A 22,570-nucleotide genomic window follows, 5' to 3' on the forward strand; every position below is an offset into this window, starting at 1 on the left:
AAAATTACTAATATTTTGGATTGAATTGAATCATCTTGTTAAGACATTATTCCTAGTGAATAACAAAACCAATAACATCTTCCTGAATCATTATGAGATTCTGAGTGAATACAATTGCACTATAATTGTTTTATTTTTTGTATGTATTTTATTTTTTGTATGTATTTAGTATTTTTGTATGTATTTACTATTTTTTTGTATGTATTTTTGTACGTATTTAGTATTTTCTTGTTTATACCTGTGTTTTGTTTTGTTAGACATGTTTGATGTAGCGATGTAAGTTGTTGATAATTTTGTATTATGAATTTAAAAAAAATATGGCGATAAAGTATATAAATATAAGAAAAAGTATATAAATAAAAAAATATATAAAAACAGACTACATTATTATATTTCCTTGAAAAATTGGCGTATTATGACGTAGAAATAATGTAATGCAGCTTAATAGTAAAACGACACCTTTGCGCCATAGTGGTTGGCAAGCATATAAAGTGGAGATGATGGGATTTATGTTTTCAGGTCATGTCCAAAATAAAATAGTCAAACGCTCGCTGTATGCCACTATTTGTGTTTACGTGTAAAAATGCTTTGATTATAACTGACTGCCACAAGGTTGTGCTATTTACTAATAAGTAGGCTCCAACTCTATAACAACAACCCCAAATAGACAATTAACGTGATGCAAAAATGATTTACAGGCAAATATAGCTAGGAACTCTTATACCAGAAAAATATAACTGCGTATTTCTGAATAGCGCTGTTGTTGTTTTTTCTCGAAACATTATTGCAACAGCACTCACTGCATTTTTGCAATGAACATACTAACACGTCTATGTATGGTTGTAGAATACCGCCCTTCATATGTTACTATCGGTACTACAACAACCATGCTCGCACAGGCGCATTGCGGCGTGAGATCGTTTGCTAGCGCAGCGCGGTGGTTTCGCCTGGCTTCTGTGATCCGACTCCGAGTGAGCATTCCTGGCAACGTTTGCGAGCGAGATTGAACAATATAGCGGACTGCTTGTTTCTATCAATGTTTCTCCTAGGATTGGGGATTTCTAAAGGGATATAAGTTCGTCGAAAGTGCGAGAACGTCGATAGGTAAGAAACACTCCCAAGTCGTATTTCAAAAGTAGTTTGTGTAATTAGTTAGGGCTCCTCAACAACATTGAAAAGTGGCGAGTCAGCTAGCGAGGTAACGTTCGCTACCATTACTCACTACTTGCAACTGGCCAGCGAGAGCTATAACTTCATTCCTGCTATGCAGCCAACAACTTGCATACTACGGGTTCTTTTTCAATCGTTGTTGCACCTATCTAAACACGCAGTGAATATACGTCTCACCTAGACCCATATTATTCCGTTAACTAGTTAAAAACATAGTATATCGGTCTCAGAAATAATGTTTTGTTAACTAAAAAATGCCCGATCCTTCCTGGTCCGCCGTCTATACATACGCATGCGCATAGTATTTAGCATACTCCGGGTTTGTACTTTCTACTTGATTTAATCATACTTGTAAAGGCCAAGCTGCAGTGGTAAAATGACAAGTTCCAGACAATGGAACAATTGTCTCGTTAAGTGAAACGCAACAACATTTGGCAATGTTACTAAGTCAGCTAGCTTGAACGAGTTTAGAATTTTGAAAAGTGCTGCAGTAGGAAGTTGCTAATGTGGGTTTATTTAGTTTTGACTGAATTGCCCATAAAAAGGTTTCCATGTAAACACACTGTTTTCTGTAGGGGATTTGTGTTGGGGGATACGTGTTTAGGGGATACGTTTCGTGTTTGGCAGCCTACGACAATGTTTTGGTGTTGTGTGATTCATGGGTAAAATCTTACGAACTAGCTAGTTAACTAACTAGGTCACTGAAAATGGTTGTTCCTAGTATGGGTGACTCTGGCTAGCATGCTAACTAGCTAGTTAGCTAGATCATTTTATTAACTAAAGCCCTCATAAGTGGTCTTGCTGATTTTAATTCAATCAATCATCTTTCATTCAATCATAGAAACTTAAACCTCAAAAGTTCTCCAATATTTGTTTGTCATTGAACAGAATGCTAGTTAAGCAAGCCATGCTGACCTGTTTGTACACATTAGTGTCAACGCTGATAAGCTGTCATTGTGACATGTTAAGGTCAGTTGTTTCTGCCACCTGACCAATCGTATCTGTTAGGCAGTTGTAGTTTACCCATAACTCTGGAATGGAGTTTGTGTGATGTTAAAATATCCTCTTGATTCAAAGTTATCTACTTTGTTCAAAGTCATCTGGTGGGTGTGCGTGCAGTGCAGTGGGAAAGGGGGGTGAAGCGTCTACATGTCGTATATTAGTCCAAATGCCTGTGCACTGAATGCCGCAGGAAATAACACATCAAATATCAGGATAGACCTTTCATGCAGGGGGCAGCATAGATATGACGGCGCTTAACAATTTATTTTGGTTGCTTTCTCTCCGTGACTAATATAATGACGATAATGCCAGTACTGGCGACAAAAGGTCAAGTCCACTAACTTCCCTGCTTCTGAGAACAGAGTGTTTCAGATCAGCTCATTAATGTTACACTAATCACGTCTGCATTTTCCTCAGGGGCCTATTCACTTAATTTGAAGGAAATTACATTAGAAAGGCAATGCGTGCTTGTGAAGTTCTGAATACCACAGTTAATGTTGAATAACCACGACCAGGTGCCTCTAATTCCAACTTCAGATCCCCTCATTCATCCCTGCTGCTTTCAACTTTACAGGTGCCTATCACTGAAAGATAGAAGTGTTTAATTCAAACACTTAGGTGTGGATAATTTCCATCAGGGAATTTCTATCAATGTCTCATGTTTGATCAAAATATTTGACAAAAGTTCTTGAATCAAAACCTAAACTAAGAGGAGTTATGTTTGGTTAACAGAGAATCAAAGTCTTGAAACAGTTGGGCAGGCTATGACCTGGTTGATACTGCTTCATGGAATTCTCATGTGGTTGGTGACCTGCTGGAGGGTTGATCATGCTTAGGTCATAGCCTTGGCTACTGTTTGGGTCCAACAAGTGAAGTTATGCATTGCAGTCAAATGCACTGAGGGTTTTACTCCCAAAAATGTAATATTATGCCATTTACATGTTTTGGGATATTTATTTAGATGACTAGTTATTGTTGCCAGTTGCTGAATTGCTAAATTTGATCGTTTTATTTTGGTTTATTTAGCCTTTATTGCCTTTCAAAGTTATCATTTCTGTACGGCTTTAAAATAATTAGTGACTTAAATCACCTCTGGGGAGAAAAGCTTGCCTTTTTAAAAATAATGTAAAAGCAGCATGTTTTTAAATCCTCAGCATGTTTTAATCCTCTGTGGTGACTTGGGATCCCGTAGTAGTGCTTCCCAATGTAATTCCATAAGGAAAAGTTCAAAATGATCTCGATGAATATGCCGTAGTTTCTTGCTGTCTCTATGATTAGGCTTACATTATAAATAAAGTACAAAGTAGAGGTCGACCAATTATGATTTTTCAACACCAATACCGATTATTGGAGGACCAAAAACGTCTGTACCGATTAATCTGACGATTTTTTAAATTTTTTATTTGTAATAATGACAGTTACAACAAAACTGAATGACCACTTATTTTAACTTAATATAATACATCAATAAAATCAATTTAGCCTCAAATAAATAATGAAACATGTTCAATTTGGTTTAAATAATGCAGCAAAAAAAGTGTTGGAGAAGTAAAAGTGCAATATGTGCCGTGTAAGAAAGCTAACGTTTAAGTTCCTTGCTCAGAACATGAGAACATATGATAGTTGGTGGTTCCTTTTAACATGAGTCTTCAATATTCCCAGGTAAGACGTTTTAGGTTGTAGTTATTATAGGAATTATAAGACTATTTCTGTCTCTACGATTTGTATTTCATATACCTTTGACTATTGGATGTTCTTATAGGCACTTTAGTATTGTCAGTGTAACAGTATAGCTTCCGTCCCTCTCCTCGCTCCTACCTGGGCTCGAACCAGGAACACATCGACAACAGCCACCCTCGAAGCAGCGTTACCCATGCAGAGCATGGGGAACAACTACTCCAAGTATCAGAGTGAGTGACGTTTGAAACGCTATTAGTGCGCACCCCGCTAACTAGCTAGCCATTTCACATCGGTTACACCAGCCTAATCTCGGGAGTTGATGGGCTTGAAGTCATAAACAGCGCAATGCTTGAAGCATTGCGAAGAGCTGCTGGCAAACGCACGAAAGTGCTGTTTGAATGAATGCTTACAAGCCTGCTGGTGCCTACCATCGCTCAGTCAGACTGCTCTATCAAATCATAGACTTAATTATAACTTAATAACACACAGAAATACGAGCCTTTGGTCATTAAAATGGTCGAATCCGGAAACTATAATTTCGAAAACAAAAGGTTTGTTAAATCATTAAATCATCACCCGTTTGTTGAAGTAGGCTGTGATTCAATGAGAAATTAACAGGCACCGCATCGATTATATGCAACGCATGACACGGTAGATAACTACACATGGTTGATGATATTACTAGTTTAACTAGTGATTATGTTAAGATTGATTGTTTGTTTTTTTAGAAGATAAGTTTAATGCTAGCAACTTACCTTGGCTTTTTGCTGCCCTTGCGTAACAGGTAGTCAGCCTGCCATGCAGGCTCCTCGTGGAGTGCAATGTGAGGCAGGTGGTTAGAGCGTTGGACTAGTAACTGGAAGGTTGCAAAAACGAATCCCCGGTTCTGCCCCTGAACAAGGCAGTTAACCCACCGCTCCTAGGCCGTCATTGAAAATAAGAATGTGTTCTTAACCGACTTGCCTAGTTAAATAAAGGTGTACATGTCTTTTTTAAATATATATAAAAAAATTACATTAAAAAAAATCAGCTAATCGGTGTCCAAAAATACCGATTGTTATGAAAACTTGAAATCGACCCTAATTAATCGGCCATTCCGATTAATCGGTCGACCTCTAGCACAAAGACTTTGAAATACAAAGGGAATTGTATCTGGGTGACCCCAGTTGCATTCTAACCTGTAAACGTAATGATTCACGCCCCTCTCATTGATGACTCATCGAACTCTGTTTGTTTTTAAAGATAAAGACCACTGATTCAACTGGTTCTCAAGGGTACACTCTTACATGTTGACCAAGCCGGCATCGCTCACACGTTGATTTTTGTTCACCCACACCAGAAGCGGTTAGGACACGCAGGTTGAAATATCAAAACAAACTCTGAACCAATTATATTCATTTGAGGACAGGTTTAAGGCAATTTAGCTAGCTTGTTGTTGCTAGCTAATTTGTCCTGGGATATAAACATTGGGTTGTTACTTTGCCTGAAATGCACAAGGTCCTCTACTCCGACAATTCATCCACAGATAAAACTGGAAACCGAATTTGTTTCTCGTCATCTCTCCTCCTTCCTACAGGCTTCTTTTTCTTTTTTGGACTTTTATATGGTTGGTTGGCAACCAACTTTATGGTGCATTACTACAACCGACTGGAGTGTGGATGTCAGTTCATCTTTTAAATTACCCATGTGGGTATATGCTCCTAAAAACCAATGAGGAGGTGGCACGTGGGTATATGCTTTGAAAAACCAATGAGGAGATTTGAGAGGCAGGACTTGAGCGTCAAATAGAACCAACTTCTATTTTAGCGCCTAGCCATGCAGACGCTCGCAGTCGCTGCAATGATTGAATAACATGTATGTGTACATTTATTTTTGCAACACTCGCGCACCCGACGCGAGCGGTGTGGTCAGCATGTTACTCAGCTATTGAGTTAAAACAATTCTCATAAAATGAATCGAACATGGGTTGTGTGTCAGGTGTCTTCTCTAAAAGTAGACTATACAAGCCCTATAGATTTATTTCTTTGTCTTCCACTTAGTATTTTTCAGTTTCAGCTATTCCAACAGCACAGTTTGAGTCTTAACCACCACACGGGTAGTCCTCCCTCTGTTTTGTAATTTTAGATCTATACTGTTTCTTGCCAGGTTTCTCCCTAACCCCTGGGGACTTCCTGGTTAAATAAAGGTTAATAGAAATAAACAATGTACTGCACAGCTTCACATAGGATGCGGCAGACAGACTGATCCATCATGCTCATTAGTGTAGCATCACAGCTCCGAGAGGAGGAAGCAGCCTCAGGCTAGGGATACCATCTGGCCCACATCATGCTGGAGAGAGCATCATACGTTTGTGCATTGTTTTTGATTTGAGCACATATCGCTCACATCCTGAGTAAATAAATAGTGTTTATCTGCTATTGATGTTGTAATCTTACAATCTAAGTACATGGCATGCAATCGGCATTAACCCACCTGCACCAGTGTTGCTCACAGAATCTCTTTGAAGTATCGGCCTCCCTTGAAGCCTGTCTGTGACTCAGCATGTATGACAGTTTGAGTTATATAAAAAGGAGCAGGATGTTCGTTAAAATTAGGATCTACTTTATGGCTCCTTTACTGTCATAAAACATCATCCCCTAACCTCACTCCCTCAGGCACGAACCCCCGAGGTGTTTATAGATTCACTTTTCGATAGGGAGGGAGAGCGAGCACTTCTCCCAGACCCAGTGTTTATTCCCCTGCAGGCTTCCCCAGGCCTGTTTGACTGGGGTAAATATAGCCTGTTGGTTTTAGCTGGAGGATAAACACAGATGTTGAGTAGACCTTCCTCGCCACAGAACAGTGTCCTCCCTGCACTGAGAGAGGGAGAAATGGCCCACTGTCCACAAAGCTTTTAAACAGAGTTATAGGACTTATTAAGTTGCTGTTAGGCTATAAGTCTCTACAACAGGGGGTTTTCTGCATGAAAAGGGGTGTGGTAGGGTGTTTGGCAATGGGTGGGCGGCGAGACTGATTTCCTGCAATTCTACAAGTCCATGTAGCAGATAATGGACCCTAACAGATATTTATGTATACTGAACCAAAATATAAATGCACCATGTAATCATTTTAAAGATTTTACTGAATTACAGTTTATATAAGGAAATCAGTCCATTTAAATAAGTTCATTATGCCCTAATCTATGGATTTCACATGACTGGAATTGCAGATATGCATCTGTTGGTCACAGATACCTTCAAAAAAGGTAGGGGCGTGGATCAGAAAACCAGTCAGTATCTGGTGTAACCACCTTTGCCTCATGCAGTGTGACATGCAGTGTGGAATGTTGTCCCACTCCTTTTCAATGACGTTGCTGGATTTTGGCGGGAACTGGGACACGCTGTCGTAGACGTCGATCCAGAGCATCCCAAACATTCTCAATGGGTGACATGTCTGGTGAGTATGCAGGCTATGGAAGAACTGGGACATTTTCAGCATCCAGGAATTGTGTACAGATCCTTGCAACATTGGGCCATGTATTATCATGCTGAAACATGAGGTGATGGCGGTGGATGAATGGCACGACAATGGGCCTCAGGATCTCGTCACGGTATCTCTGTGCATTCAAATAATTAAGCAATAAGGCCCGAGGGAGTGTGGTATATGGCCAATATACCACGGCTAAGGGCTGTTCTTATGCGCAACGCAGAGTGCCTGGACATAGCCCTTAGCTGCGGTATATTGTATATTGCGGTATATAACCTTCGTCGTGGCCAGAACTACTCTTTCCCATAGGCTTGTACAACAGTTGAAGTCGGAAGTTTACATACACCTTAGCCACATTTAAACTCAGGTTTTCACAATTCCTGACATTTAATCCTAGTAAAAATTCCCTGTCTTAGGTCAGTTAGGATGACCACTTTATTTTAAGAATGTGAAATATACTGTGATATACTATCTATATCCACTTTACTATGGATATAGATACTTTTGTACCTGTTTCCTCCAGCATCTTCACAAGGTCCTTTGCTGTAGTTCTGGGATTGATTTGCACTTTTCGCACCAAAATACGTTCATCTCTAGGAGACAGAACGCGTCTCCTTCCTGAGCGGTATGACAGCTGCGTGGTCCAATGGTGTTTATACTTGCGTACTATTGTTTGTACAGATGAACGTGGTACCTTCAGGCGTTTGGAAATTGCTCCCAAGGATGAACCAGACTTGTGGAGGTCTACAATTTTTTTTCTGAGGTCTTGGCTGATTTCTTTTGATTTTCCCATGATGTCAAGCAAAGAGGCACTGAGTTTGAAGGTAGGCCTTGAAATACATCCACAGGTACACCTCCAATTGACTCAAATTATGTCTATTAGCATATCAGAAGCTTCTCAAAGCCATGACATAATTTTCTGGAATTTTCCAAGCTGTTTAAAGGCACAGTCAACTTAGTGCATGTAAACTTCTGACTGAATTGTGATACAGTGAATTATAAGTGAAATAATCTGTCTGTAAACAATTGTTGGAAAAATTACTTGTCATGAATAAAGTAGATGTTCTAACTGACTTACCAAAACTATAGTATAACAAGAAATTTGTGGAGTGGTTGAAAAACAAGTTATAATGACTAATGTGTTATATTTTATATTATTTTGCTTCAATAGAGTGATCAGGGGCATGCAGCTATAGTTTTTCACAGAAAATACACTATATATACATAAGTATGTGGACACCCCTTCAAATGAGTGGCTTTGGCTATTTCAGCCACACCTGTTGCTGACAGATGTATAAAATTGGGCACACAGCCATGCAATCTCCATAGACAAACATTGGCAGTAGAATAGCCCTACTGAAGAGCTCAGTGACTTTCAATGTGGCACCGTCATAGGATGCCACCTTTCCAACAAGTCCGTTTTGTATAATTTCTGCCCTGATAGTGCTGCCCCGGTCAACTGTAAGTGCTGTTATTGTGAAGTGGAAACATCTAGGAGCAACAATGGCTCAGCCGCAAATTGGTAGTCCAGACAAGCTCACAGAACAGGACCGCCGGGTGCTGAAGCACGTAGCGTGTACAAATCGCCTGTCCTCGGTTGCACACTCACTACCGAGTTCCAAACTGCCTCTGGAAGCAACGTCAGCACAATAACTGTTTGTCTGGAGCACACAAGCCTAAGATCACCATGCACAATGCCAAGCGTTGGCTAGAGGGGTGTAAAGCTCGCCGCCATTGGACTCTGGAGCAGTGGAAACACATTCTCTGGGGGCGATGAAATCATGCTTCATCATCTGGCAGTCCGACGGACAAATCTGGGTTTGGCGGATGCCAGGAGTATGCTATCTGCCAGAATACTTACTGCCAACTGTAAAGTTTGGAGGAGGAGTAATGCTCTGGAGCTGTTTTTCATGGTTTGGGCTAGGCCCCTTGGTTCCAGTGGGAAATGTTAATGCTACAGCATACAATGACATTCTAGAGATGATTCTGTGCTTCCAATTTTGTGGCAACAGTTTGGGAAAGGCCTTTTCCTGTTTCAGCATGGCAATGCCCCTGTGAAAAAAGCGAGGCCCATACAGAAATGGTTTGTTGAGATTGGTGTGGAAGAAATTGACTGGCCTGCACAGAGCCCTGACATCATGCCCATAGAACACCTTTGGGATGAACGCAGACTGCGAGCCAGGTCTAATCTTCTAACATCAGTGCCCGACCTCACTAATGCTCTTGTGGCTGAATGGAAGCAAGTCTCCGCGGCAATATTCCAACATCTAGTGGAAAATCTTACCAGAAGAGTGGAGGCTGTTATAGCAGCAAAGGGAGGGCAAACTGTATATTAATCCCCATGATTTTGGAATGAGATGTTCGACGAGCAGATGTCCACATACTCTTGGTCATGTAGTGTATATTAGTGCAACACATTTGGCAGAAAATAGCTTTGTTCATCAGATGACAACAGAAGTGCAGCACTATTTGGCTAGCAGCCACACCAGTAAATTAACTTATGAAAAAGCAAGTAATGTTTTTGCAAGAACGATGCATGAACATCATATTTCTAATGAATGTTTATCATAGAAAGAATGAAGTCAGATACATTTCCTAATGTTTTGCTTCAGAATTGTTCTACTTCATATTCATCATCGCTAGCACCATTCCAACATCAACATATGTGAAAATGGTACATTTCTGTTTTTGTAGTAAAAAAAGATAGAGAAGGGTTTCCAATGACATCATGCGATTGTTGTGATTTTGACCAATTGTGAGTAGGCATTGCCTACTAATTGGTTGATGTCATTGAAAAGATTTATCTTTCTCTACAAAACATAGAATCGTGCCATTTCCACATATGTTGATGTTGGGGTGGTGCTGGAAATGATATGACATTTCCCTTCAATCTTTCATTTTCCCGAGGAAAAATAGGCGACGCAGAGAAAAGTACCGAACTAAAATAACTACACATTAGTCAGAGCGCTGCCTTCTGATCGAATTCCCCTTCGTGAAATCTCAGAGTGCAGAAAGGGCAACTGAAGCACAAAATGAATCTGAGCAGATATTGTAATAAGAAGCGTTTTATAAAACACAGCAAGATATTTCTGCGCGGGGAAAAACTGAATTCTGCATTAACCGAAACCGATGCTGTGCCGAATCAATAGAACAGGTAGATGAACAAATCATGCATGCAGATCTCCAGGCAACGCATTTCCCCAATCCCTTAGGATATGTTGTGCAACTGAGGCCCCTTGCTTTGTTGTTCTTCACTTTCTTATTTTCTTCTGTATTTGCCTCTGCTGTTTCCACTGAGAAGCGCTAGCAAGCCTCGCTGTCTTTATTTCACCCGTTTCTAGTTCTCTCAAACCGTGTTCTTGCACATGGAGCCATAATGGACAGGCAGTGTGAGAGTTAAGATGTGAGGGGACTTCCACAAAGAGCCCTGTCACGCAGAGAGTGAAATGTTCAGTACAGGAGGAATTCCTGGATAAAGGGAAAAGGAAACGGCAGATTCTCTCTCTCTTTTATGTGTTGAGGAGGGGTCAAAATTAGACTTGTACACCCCACACATGGTCGGGATCATCATGCTGTCACTCATTGGTAGAGCTTCGAGAAGTGCAAAGCTGCTTCAACCGGGTTACTTGAGTGAATGACTGACAGCGTATGATGGAGCTGCCCAGGATTGTGTTCAGGAGAGTTGAAGTGACGTGTGTGCGTGTGTGTTTGCATGCGGGTTTGCTCACTTGATGAAGAGAGGGCAACAGGACCTCTGATCTTTGCTTGGTTCCATCTGTTTTTCATTGGGAGAAGAATTGTTTGGCTCTTGCTTGCCCTGGCCCTTCCCATTGCGTGAGTGGAGGTCCGGCTTTAGGACAGGAAGTGAGTGTGCTCAGCAGGAAGTGAGTGAGTGTGTACTGGTCTGTGTGGTCAGGGAGATGACTGTCGCTATGAATCAGACAGTAGGCATGACTAGAATCCACCTGGTCAGGATATAATAAAAGACAGCTTAAACCATAACTGGAAAAGTTGAGGATATGTTTTTAAGTATGCATTGATAACATTTTGGAATGGATGAATGGGTACAACCCAACAGCACCAGGAAAGCTGTGGTCATTTGCTTAATTCCACTTCCCCCGTCTCTGAGGATGTTTCCCTTTGGGAGCTGGCCAGTCACACCCATGTCTGTGTGTCTATCTGCTCATCTTTATTTTTTCCCCCGCTTTCATTCTTCATTTTCACTCTCCATCTCTCTTTTGCTCTGGAATGTGTCTAGAGGCATGTGAAAGTCCCTCCCACCCTGTATGCATTTGTCCAGTCCACCTCCCCACAGCTCAGATTCGGTCTCAACTGTAGAGTCATTGTTTTAATGTGAAGTGGGTGTAGCATGTGGTCATTCCATGAATGCCATTTGGCCAGATTTTATGGTACTGTACCAGTGTGTGCATTTTTCCTCCCCATTTTCGAAATCCGATTTGGTGGGATGGAGCTGCTGCTATAGCTATGTGGTTATACTATAGTATGTTCAGGAGAGAGAAGGGGGTTTCTGAGCGAGACGCAGGCTGTTTGTTGTTTCGGCGGGTGGGGCTGTTGTCTCTCCTAATGATGTGCGTGTCTCTCTGGGCCAGTGGCGCTACTCTAATGATGACAAATGTCTGTGAATATGTGTATGAGAGAAGGAGAGAAATAATTGTGCGCCGTTGACACCTTTTGTTCCTGTCCCCTAGGAGTGGGCCTGAGAGTGATGGAGTGAGGGAAGTTGTGTTTTCTCTCTAGAACAGTAGACCCTGTTATCATCGTGGGAGAGGGAGAGATGGATTGGCTAATAAACCCAGACGGCGAGGTGGCGGGACGGAGAGGAGGGCGGAGGAAAGGATGTGTAAAGGATGTCTGTAGCCAGCCCAGAGGCTAAAGCGGCCCCTACAATAAGGGTGTAACGGTACACGTATTCGTACCGAACGGGGACCTCGGTTCGGGTCCACACTGTGAACCTTAATGAATACACCAATGTAAACAGATACACTAGGCCTATAGGCTATACCTACGCTGCGTTTTATGCCATTGCCTGTTGATTAAATCTGATCTGAAAAAAACACTGTAGGTTATTCCGTTAAAACGACTACAGCCTATGCACATGTTGTAATGAAAATTCTAATCTTAACCGGCACATTTCAAACTATCCTTTCGTGAAGTGCAGCCGGGAACTAGTTTTGTATGATGGCGAGTGGGGTACATTTTGACTTCGTAGTAGATTACAACAACGATGGACAGAGTTGTGGATAAAACATGAGCAGTATGTCGCCGCTGCTCCACGAGGATAGCCTATGCAGAGTGGCGCGTGTAGCTTGTTGTTGTTGGCCAATCAAAGCGGCACTACAGTCATAGTGCCTCCGTGTGTGGCAAAGCAAGTTAGGAGATCATCTAATCAATGGAAGATGTAATTACAAAGTTAAATGAGAAGGACATGCTACAACGACCAAGAGGCAACAGGTAGGCTGCTACTTAATAATCTGAATGGAGTTGTTGTTATTGGTAATTGTAGGACAGGTAGAAAGCGCATGCAGCCTCAAATAGTTTAGCTAACTAGCTTCTCTGTTTTTTTTCTTTTTTTTTCTTCTCCTTTATTTAACTAGGCAAGTCAGTTAAGAACAAATTCTTATTTACAATGACGGTCTAGGAACAGTAGGTTAACTGCCTTGTTCAGGGGCAGAACGACAGATTTTTACCTTGTCAGCTCAGGGATTCAATCTTGCAACCTTAACGGGTACAAATCCAACGCTCTAACCACTAGGCTACCTGCCGCCCCAGGTTTTGATGCAGTCAAGACAGGTACTACACTATTTCTCTGTTTGATGTGGTCAAGACAGGTACTACATTATATATACAAAGTATGTGGACACCCCTTCAAATGGATGGATTCGGTTATTTCAGCCACACCTGTTGCTGACAGATGTATTATAGCACACAGCCATGCAATCTCCATAGATAAACATTGGCAGTAGAATGGCCTTACTGAAGAGCCCAATGACTTTCAACGTGGCACTATCATAGGATGGTCCGTTCGTCAAATTTCTGCCCTGGTAGAGCTGCCCCCGGTCAACTGTAAGTGCTGTTATTGTGAAGTGGAAACATCTAGGAACAACGCCCAGCCGTGAAGTGGTAGGCCACACGAGCTCACAGAACGGGGCCGCTGAGTGCTGAACCGTGTAGTGTGTAAAAATAATCTGCCCTTGGTTGCAACACTCACTCCAGAGTTCCAAACTGCCTCTGGAAGCAACGTTCGTCGTGAATTTCATGAAATGGGTTTCCGTGGCCGAGTAGCCGCCCACAAGCCTAAGATCACCATGCACAATATCAAACGTCGGCTGGAGTGGTGTAAAGCTCACAGCCATTGGACTCTGGAGCAGTGGAAACTCGTTCTCTGGAGTGATGAATCACGCTTCACCATCTGGCCGTCCGATGGACGAATCTGGGTTTGGCGGATGCCAGGAGAACGCTACCTGCCCGAATGCGTAGTGCCAACTGTAAATTTTGGTGGATGATATTCTAGACAATTTGTGCATCCAACTTTATGGCAACAGTTTGGGGAAGGTCATTTTCTGTTTCAGCATGCCCCCATGCACAAAGCGAGGTCCATACAGAAATGGTTTGTCGAGATTGGTGTGGAAGAACTTGACGGAGCCCTGGCCTCAACCCCATCAAACACCTTTGGGGTTGGAACACCGACTGCGATCCTGGCCTAATCGCCCAAAATCAGTGCTTGACCTCACTAATGCTCGTGGCTGAATGGAAGCAAGTTCCAACATCAAGTGGAAAGCCTTCCCAGAAGAGTGGAGGCTGTTATAGCAGAAAAGGGATGTTATGTTTGACGAGCAGGTGTCCACATACTTCTGGTCATGTAGTGTACGTAATCATGTTGGATGATTAACTTCTAGCTTGTTATCGCTAGGTAATTTGTCTATGGTTGGTTGCTGTCTCTGTCTCTCCTCCCTCCTCCTTGCACCCCGTGTCACTCACTCACAGTACACACACCGCAAGGCCACTCCTCTGCCTGTTAGTGTCTCGCCCTCATGATTTATCAGCTCTGGTTAACAAAGAAGCTTACAAATTGACTTCTGCTGCTTCCCTCACTCTGACTTGACCGGATCTGGATCTGACCGGATCTATACGGAACTGGTCTAGTTATCCTCGGGTACGTTCAGAACGGGTCTCTATGTAAAGAAAAACTATTTTATGCATATCGGATCCAGGTGGGAAAGCCCCAGGTCCATTTCGGACTGTGTCCAACTTTTTGGACCTGTGAAGACCTCTACTTGAGAGGTCCAACATAACAATCCCTGTCACAGCAGACAATGCAAGGAACATTGTGAATGCTGTCACAGAAGCTGGACTTGGGCCACAAATGGGGTGCTTTTTAGTTTAGCTTCTTTTGCCAAATAAACAAAGATGAACTATGGTAACTATTGACATGAAAGACATATTGGAAGAGGAGGAGGAGAGAGTGTGAATAAACCCCTAGAGGAAAAAGTGAGCGGCTTGAATGAGTGTGTGAGTAGAGGAAATGTGCTGTTGTCCGTTCCCCGTTTTTCTCCTGAGAGGGAGAGGGTGTGTGCTTGGTTTAGCAGGGCAGTTCAAATCAAATGTATTTATATAGCCCTTCGTACATCAGCTGATATCTCAAAGTGCTGTACAGAAACCCAGCCTAAAACCCCAAACAGCAAGCAATGCATGTGAAAGAAGCACGGTGGCTAGGAAAAACTCCCTAGGAAAAACTCCCTAGAAAGGCCAAAAACATATAAAGGATATTTTCTCCAAACGATTTGAGGGATGCGGCTATTCTGTGTTGAGCGGTTAACAAAGAAATAGGTACTCCTATATGCTTAATTTAGAGTTGTTAATGTAACTTTAGGTGTTCTACAAACATTGGGCTATATGTTTAGATGTTCAATACATTGTAAGGCTGCATGATGAGATTCTAATGATTTAAAAACAGTTGCTTGAAAGGCATGAGCTCTGCTTAGTTTTTTGCGCAGGTTCTACACACTACATCAGTCTCTCATTCACAATTTGACAAGCACTTGATGAGCGTAGAATTTCACAGCGGCATCCCCTTTGTGTGGCCATAATGCACCCTAAAAAAAAAAAAATGTAGTAGGCCTAACCTATAGAAAGCTGATGGGATCCTCTTTTTAGTAGAGGCCATCACTCTGTTTTCTTGCGCAATCGCATAGTCTATAGAAATGTTGCGCAACATGATCTCATGGGCTCTCACGAAGTGTTAGATAAGTTACATTTGCATTGATGTCAGAGAAATGAGCGGGACAATGGAGCCCTGCGTACCAGGCAGTTAGCAAGTTTGGTAGGCTACTAATGACCAGCTGCAGCACCAAGAGCTCGGAGAAGCCTAATTACCGTGACTAAACGGTCACGTGGAATTTGACTACCTTCAACACGTTCACCGCTACAGCCCTACACCCAGCGTCCTCGCCACTCAGGCATGATCCTCTCAGCTTTGCCCTTTCAAAGTTGCATGAATTCACTCTACACAGACACTTAAAACTCGCACACACTTGCGTGCATTCACATTTACTTTCATGCAGTTCTCTCTTTTGCAAACCCTTGGACACATTAACATTTATATACACACACACTCTGTGTTTTTCCAGTGGTTCCCATGTCTGGATTTTACTGGAATGTTGGCATCCCCATGGGGAGCCTCTAGGCAGTATCTTTCTCTTGTTTTCTCTAGACCCCCCCACCCTTCATTCTCTTTTTCTCAGTCATTAGACAAATGGTTTCACTGAGGTCAGGCTACATGCTGTTGTCTGTTCAGTGGGACGTGTACGTGTACGAAGTGTGTGTTGTGTGCTCATAAATGTGGCACCACCACGCCATAGGCTCACACCATATTTTAAACTTAACATGTTCTGTATCTGTATTTGTATTGGGTAACTTTGTGATTGTGGGAGCATACTCTGACAAGTAGTATGGTCCCCCCACTGCATCTGTGTTCTGCCTGCCGGAAAACCCTTGGTTAAAGAAACGGGTTTATTGCGTCAGAGGGACACACCTTTACCGGGCTATTACTGACCGAATTCCATTTCTGAGATGGCTCTGCGGGGGGGGTTTCTAGCAGGAAAGGAACTTCCCTTTGATGCTGCTAGCTTAGAATCAACAAGCAGCCATAAATAATGATGGTTGCTCTGTATTAGAACCACATGCTGCGGAGAGGACCGTTTCATTTTAAAGGGGCATCGACCCTTGGATACTGAAGGGTAGGTGTTGACAGCTCTGGGTGGGAGTTTTGTCTCTACATTAGCCTGCCAGAGAAGGGCTTTGTAAGAGCATACAAAGCTAGAAGTGTACACGCACACACAATGCTGCTCTGCATTGGAAAAAGCCACACCTTGCTCCTCGTATCTTTTTACCAAAGACTGCCTATATAACACTGTCTGAATAGACCTTAGCTCACCACCTGCCTCTGTTCACGTGGCCAGGATAAGGGAGTGGTCTGTGTGTGTGCACTAGGCCTAGTTTGTATATCTGTGTAACTGTGCTAAAGCTGTGCTGTGCCACGGGGAGTGCTTTTTAACGCTGTTTGCTTGGTTTAATGCCCATGCTGCAATCTTCGTATCTCGCTTTAGATTCCGTTTGGAAAGTGTGTCTTTTTTTTTTTGTTCTAGTGATTCCGTTCAGTCTCAATAGTGCTACTGCACTCAGTTTGCCTTGCTTTGGCAGGCCAACCCAGGCTGCTGCGTTGTGCTCAGGGGTTTTGGACATGTAACCAAGGCAGCTGTGAAGCAGTACTACAGTTACAGTATATCCTCATGTTGCCAAGCTGTTTTAGCAACAGCAGGAGAGATGTCTGTGTTGTGTAATAGTCTTTGAAGACAAATGTGTGATGGACTAAGTTGGTGTGTCTGTACAGTGTGTGTGTGTGTGTGTGTGTGTGTGTGTGTGTGTGTGTGTTTCGCATTGGGAGCTGCATGGGCACAGAGTGTGTACCCAGTGATGACAACACACAAGTAGAACGGTACACAGTCTGCATAACTCGGGTCCCTGGGACTGGGAACAGGCAGACTGGGAAGGGTGAAGGTCTCCACCGGGCCAGACCTTGCCCAGCTTTCACACATTAGGTTAGGTGTGAGAGAGGAAGAGCAGGCCCTAGTAAAACCCGTAACACTTCAGTGTAAGGCAGTGTGTGTGTGTGTGTGTGTGTGTGTGTGTGTGTGTGTGTATCTAGGTGTCTTTACACATAATTAATTGAAACCGGGCCCCCTGTTAGTCACACTGCTTCACTGGACTCTTAGGGTAAGGCCTGGCAGACACAGAGGAGGAGGGCAAGAGCAGAGAGATTATGAAGCGAGGGTCTGATTTAACACTCGGGGGGGGCTCCTGCCAAAACGCCTAGCTTAGTGCTTTTAATCCTCAAGCCAACGGGTTTTTGCTTACCGATGTGCTCTTGTCTAACTTCCTTTTTAGTTAGTTTGTGTGCGTTGTTTGTGAGTGTGTTCGTCGTATGTTATGTGCACAGCTCGTCTGGTTGTTTCCTGGTCGTAAACACACTAGTGAAGAGCCCTGATGTGGTTCGGAGTGAGCCCCCCCGTTGGGTTCTTCTACACAAACAGGCAGGCAGACGTGTTTATTTACCCTGGACCCTGCAGGGCTTGCATCTGCCCTGGGCGCCAGTATACAGCGTGGAGCCACAGCCTCATCTCTTCACTGGGTTTTTACCGCTGTGTGTCTGTTTTCCTCGCTGTGCTGGGCTCACAGTTAATAAATACATGCTCGTTCCACAACGTTCTTTGCGTTCTATTTTTTTGTTGTATTTAGACGGCTGCCATGGTAACGAGTGGTAGTGCTGTACACAAACTGAACCGCGCACACATTGTTAGGACTGCCTATGATTATTGCCAAAGAAGTTGGCCTACCCAACCCAGCGTTGATAGCCCAATCTGACATTGTGGGTGTGGGGTGCTCACAGTGGAGATCTGATGGAAGGAGCAGAGGCTTGGAGGGGCGATTTCAGTAGCAAGGGCCTGTCACTGTGGGTTACGTCTCAGCGTGGCGTAGCACGGCTCCTCTGCAGAGTCACGCCAGAATCCGGGTCAGCCCTGTTTCCCGAGCAGCCCGGGACGTGCTTCACGTCGATCTCGGCTCCCTCTCTCCTCTCCACTCCCACCGACGCTAATGAGGAGCACGTAACAAGCCCTACCAGGGATAATCTGAAAGGAGAGAGGGAAAGATGGGAGAAAGGGCGTGCGAGAGACTGGGAACAAGGGCGAGATTTACTGGTACAAAGGGGTTTGCCCTGCTTGTGTGAGAAAGGCTTGGTGAAGTTGTGACTGCTTGTTTAGTCATGCCAAAACGCTGTTTTTGAAAGTGGGGCTTGGGTAGAGAGCACAGTGGACAGCGTAACATTCTACGAACTGAAAGGGATCGGGCAGGCGTGAACGTTTGTCAGCGTCTCCTCAGATTACCTCTTACACCAATTTGTAACACTGAGCCGAGCGATAGAAGCGAAAGAGCTACGTTAGAGCTAAGTTAGTATATGGGCCGCGGTGTGCTATAGTCGTACTGGGACCTGCGTCATTGCCATGTCTGTTGCTCCAGGTTGGGATGGCACAGCATTGGTCTGTTGGCCAGACAGATGGCCTGGTGCTGGCTACCTCAGGGATGGACTGTCCAGACAGACCCTATTATCATCTGGGGTCTCTATGCCATGGCAGCTGCACCATACCTAGAACTAATGCCCAACCCTAGCTCTGCAAGGACTGAATAGGGATTAGGCTCTTTGGAATTTTCACCTTGCTGCTAACACCCAGGGCTGTCTCTATTTAAAGAAACATGGAACTCTCAGTTAAGCTAAAAGGATTTGGGGCGGTCCTGCCAAAGCAGTGATTTTTGTTCTACACAGAGTAACAGGCTGGAGTGGTTGCACTGTGGCTTTGGACACTGGATCCAGCGTTTTGAGTTGGAGTCCAAGGTGATGTGGTCTAGAAGCACAGAGGCTGAGCCCAGGCTGCCCACAGTCAATATTGGCTTTTGTGAGTGCCTGCCTTCTGGCGGGAGAACAAACAAACTGGTAAATGTCTTTGAGAGAGAAATGGGAGTGAGAGATGGATTTTCTTTCATTCTTTTCCCAAAGTGAGGCTTTTCTCTCTAGTGTACTGTCCCCTTGCGGCAGCTGTCACCCTTCCTCTGGAAATGGCCACACACACACACACACACACACACACACACACACACACACACACACACACACACACACACACACACACATATATATATCTATCCACTCTTGCTACTCTCTGCCTGAGATGTGACACCTGTTCCTAATGTTCTCCAGGTCTGCATTTATAAAACACTTGATGCTAACCACAGCTCTAAGTGGTGAGGGGGTGGGTTTTGATTGCATTCGTCTACAGCTCTCCCAGGTTTTCCTGTGTACATGCATGAATATGTGGTTAAAATGTTTGCGTCGTGAGCTGCTGCTATTTAAATGCGACACACCAACGGCAAACCGCTTGGGCAACGGCCACCCATTGAGCCCTGGGCAGTATGTTTGTCTCACTCACTCACTCTGTCCATCTGGCTGCCCGAGAGAGTGAAAGATGTAAAGAGTCTGTACAGCAGAGTCAAGGAGGTGTAGAGGTAGCAGCGGAGGGAAGAGCTGGCGAGTGAAGGAAATAGAGGAAAGGGGTGAGTGAGTGGTGGGGGGGGGGAGATACAGAGAGGGTAATGAATAGTAAAGGGTGTGGTGGTAAAAGTGTGTCTCGGGGTTTCCGCGACAAATAAAGAGACCAGCCACTCTCATAAACTACACGTGCCAGAGATGCTTTGAAGGGAACCTCTCCACTGCAACCCCTGTCTCTGCCTGGGCGTGCTTGTCAGGCCGCAAGTAATGATCATCTTGCCCTCTGAGGCTATCAGAAGGGCAGGCCTGAGCCAAGTGCTTCTCCCACCTATAAGCCAGTGGAAAACTTGTAATGTTTTATAGTTTTGTGCCTGTCTGTGTCACAGCCAGAAATGAACACATTCTCCCACCACAAAGATTGAACCTTGTGTGGTTGAACCTAATAGCCTTATTTACTCCCGGAATCAATTAGGCTCTTGTGTGTCCACTGGTGTTTTTAGTTGTATTTCCTGTTTAGTTTTTTTTGTCAGTTAGAGCAAACCGGTGGATTTGTTTGGAGACAAGTGCTGTGTCTGAGCATGTTTACATGGGGGTGATCACACGGTGGTAGGGGTGGAGGACTCGGACATGCACCTTACATCAGCTGTCTGACTGCCGCATTAATAATTCAGAAGCTTACCTCAGTGTTTTCATGTTCTCGTCCCCATCTGTGATTACCGTCTGTGCTTGGTCATGATGCGGTGGCCTTTTGCCACAGAGCACTGCAATTGTCTCCAACTCTGTTGGGTCAGGGTGGAGGTGTTAACAGGGGTTGCCAAGTCGTTTGTGTAGTGACAACATTTGCGTGCTGGCTTGAAAAGGTAGCCTGGGAGTGAGTGGGATGCCAGAAGCTTTTTGAATCAATACAATCCCACATGTTCTTAGCTGTTTTGAGATTGACTGTGAAAACGTAGAGGGTCATATTTCGTGGCTTCCCCTTCCCACTATTTTCCATTTCTCTGGCCTGTCCTCCCCCTTCATCTCAATCTCTCCACCTTGTCTCTGGCTTAGCCCCCTTCCTAAAGCTTTTTTTCTCTCTCTGTATCTCTCTCGCTCTCTCTGTATCTCGCTCTCTCTCTGTATCTCTCTCTCTCTCTCTCTCTCTCTCGCTCTCTCTCTCTCTCTCTCTCTCTCTCTCTGTATCTCTCTCTCTCTCTGTATCTCTCTCTCTCTCTGTATCTCTCTCTCTCTCTGTATCTCTCTCTCTCTGTATCTCTCTCTGTATCTGTACTCTCTCTCTCTGTCTCTACCTCTCTCTCTCTGTCTCTATCTCTCTCTCTCTGTCTCTCTCTCTCTCTCTCTCTGTATCTCTCTCTCTCTCTGTGTATCTCTGTATCTCTCTCTGTATCTGTATCTCTCTCTCTCTCTCTCTGTATCTGTATCTCTCTCTCTCTCTGTCTCTCTCTCTCGCTCTCTGTCTCTCTCTCTCTCTCTCTCTCTCTCTCTCTCTCTGTATCTCTCTCTCTCTCTGTATCTCTGTATCTCTGTATCTCTCTGTATCTCTCTGTATCTCTCTCTCTGTATCTCTCTCTCTCTCTCTCTCTCTCTCTCTCTCTCTCTCTCTCTCTGTATCTCTCTCTGTATCTCTCTCTCTCTCTGTATCTCTCTCTCTCTTCTCTCTCTCTCTCTCTGTATCTCTCTCTCTGTATCTCTCTCTGTCTCTCTCTGTATCTCTCTCTCTGTATCTCTCTCTGTATCTCTCTCTCTGTATCTCTCTCTCTCTCTCTCTCTGTATCTCTCTCTCTCTCTCTCTGTATCTCTCTCGCTCTCTCTCTCTCTGTATCTCTCTCGCTCTCTCTCTCTCTCTCTCTGTATCTCTCTCGCTCTCTCTCTCTCTGTATCTCTCTCGCTCTCTCTCTCTCTGTATCTCTCTCGCTCTCTGTATCTCTCTCGCTCTCTCTCTCTCTCTCTCTCTCTCTCTGTAGCTCTCTGTATCTCTCTCTCTCTCTGTATCTCTCTCTCTCTGTACTCTCTCTCTCTCTGTCTCTCTCTCTCTCTCTGTATCTCTCTCTCTCTCTCTCTCTCTCTGTATCTGTATCTCTCTCTCTCTCTGTATCTGTATCTCTCTCTCTCTCTGTCTCTCTCTCTCTCTCTGTGTCTCTCTCTCTCTCTCTCTGTGTCTCTCTCTCTCTCTCTCTGTGTCTCTCTCTCTCTCTGTATCTCTGTATCTCTCTCTGTATCTGTATCTCTCTCTCTCTCTCTCTCTCTCTCTCTCTCTGTATCTGTATCTCTCTCTCTCTGTCTCTATCTCTCTCTCTCTCTGTCTCTCTCTCTCTCTCTCTCTCTCTCTCTGTATCTCTGTATCTCTCTCTCTGTATCTCTGTATCTCTCTCTGTATCTCTGTATCTCTCTCTGTATCTCTGTATCTCTCTCTGTATCTCTCTCTCTCTCTCTCTGTGTATCTCTGTATCTCTCTCTCTGTATCTCTCTCTCTCTCTCTCTCTCTCTCTGTGTATCTCTATCTCTCTCTCTCTCTGTATCTCTATCTCTCTCTCTCTCTGTATCTCTATCTCTCTCTCTCTCTGTATCTCTCTCTCTCTCTCTGTATCTCTCTCTCTCTCTCTCTCTCTCTCTCTCTGTATCTCTCTCTCTCTC

At 43.9% G+C, this 22,570-nt stretch overlaps 1 protein-coding gene across 2 annotated transcripts in view; it reads left to right on the forward strand.

Annotated features, from left to right (window-relative positions):
* The first annotated feature begins 883 nt into the window (after positions 1–883).
* The window catches only part of LOC106612494 (signal-induced proliferation-associated 1 like 3), a 105,957-nt gene continuing 84,270 nt past the window's right edge, over positions 884–22,570 (forward strand). For both annotated transcript variants that reach the window (XM_045724368.1, XM_045724369.1), the window contains exon 1: positions 884–1,104. The gene's annotated coding sequence lies outside the window, so the exon portion shown is untranslated. The remainder of the gene's footprint in view (positions 1,105–22,570) is intronic.

This window comes from Salmo salar, chromosome ssa09, assembly GCF_905237065.1.
Source record: "Salmo salar chromosome ssa09, Ssal_v3.1, whole genome shotgun sequence".
Taxonomy (NCBI): domain Eukaryota; kingdom Metazoa; phylum Chordata; class Actinopteri; order Salmoniformes; family Salmonidae; genus Salmo; species Salmo salar.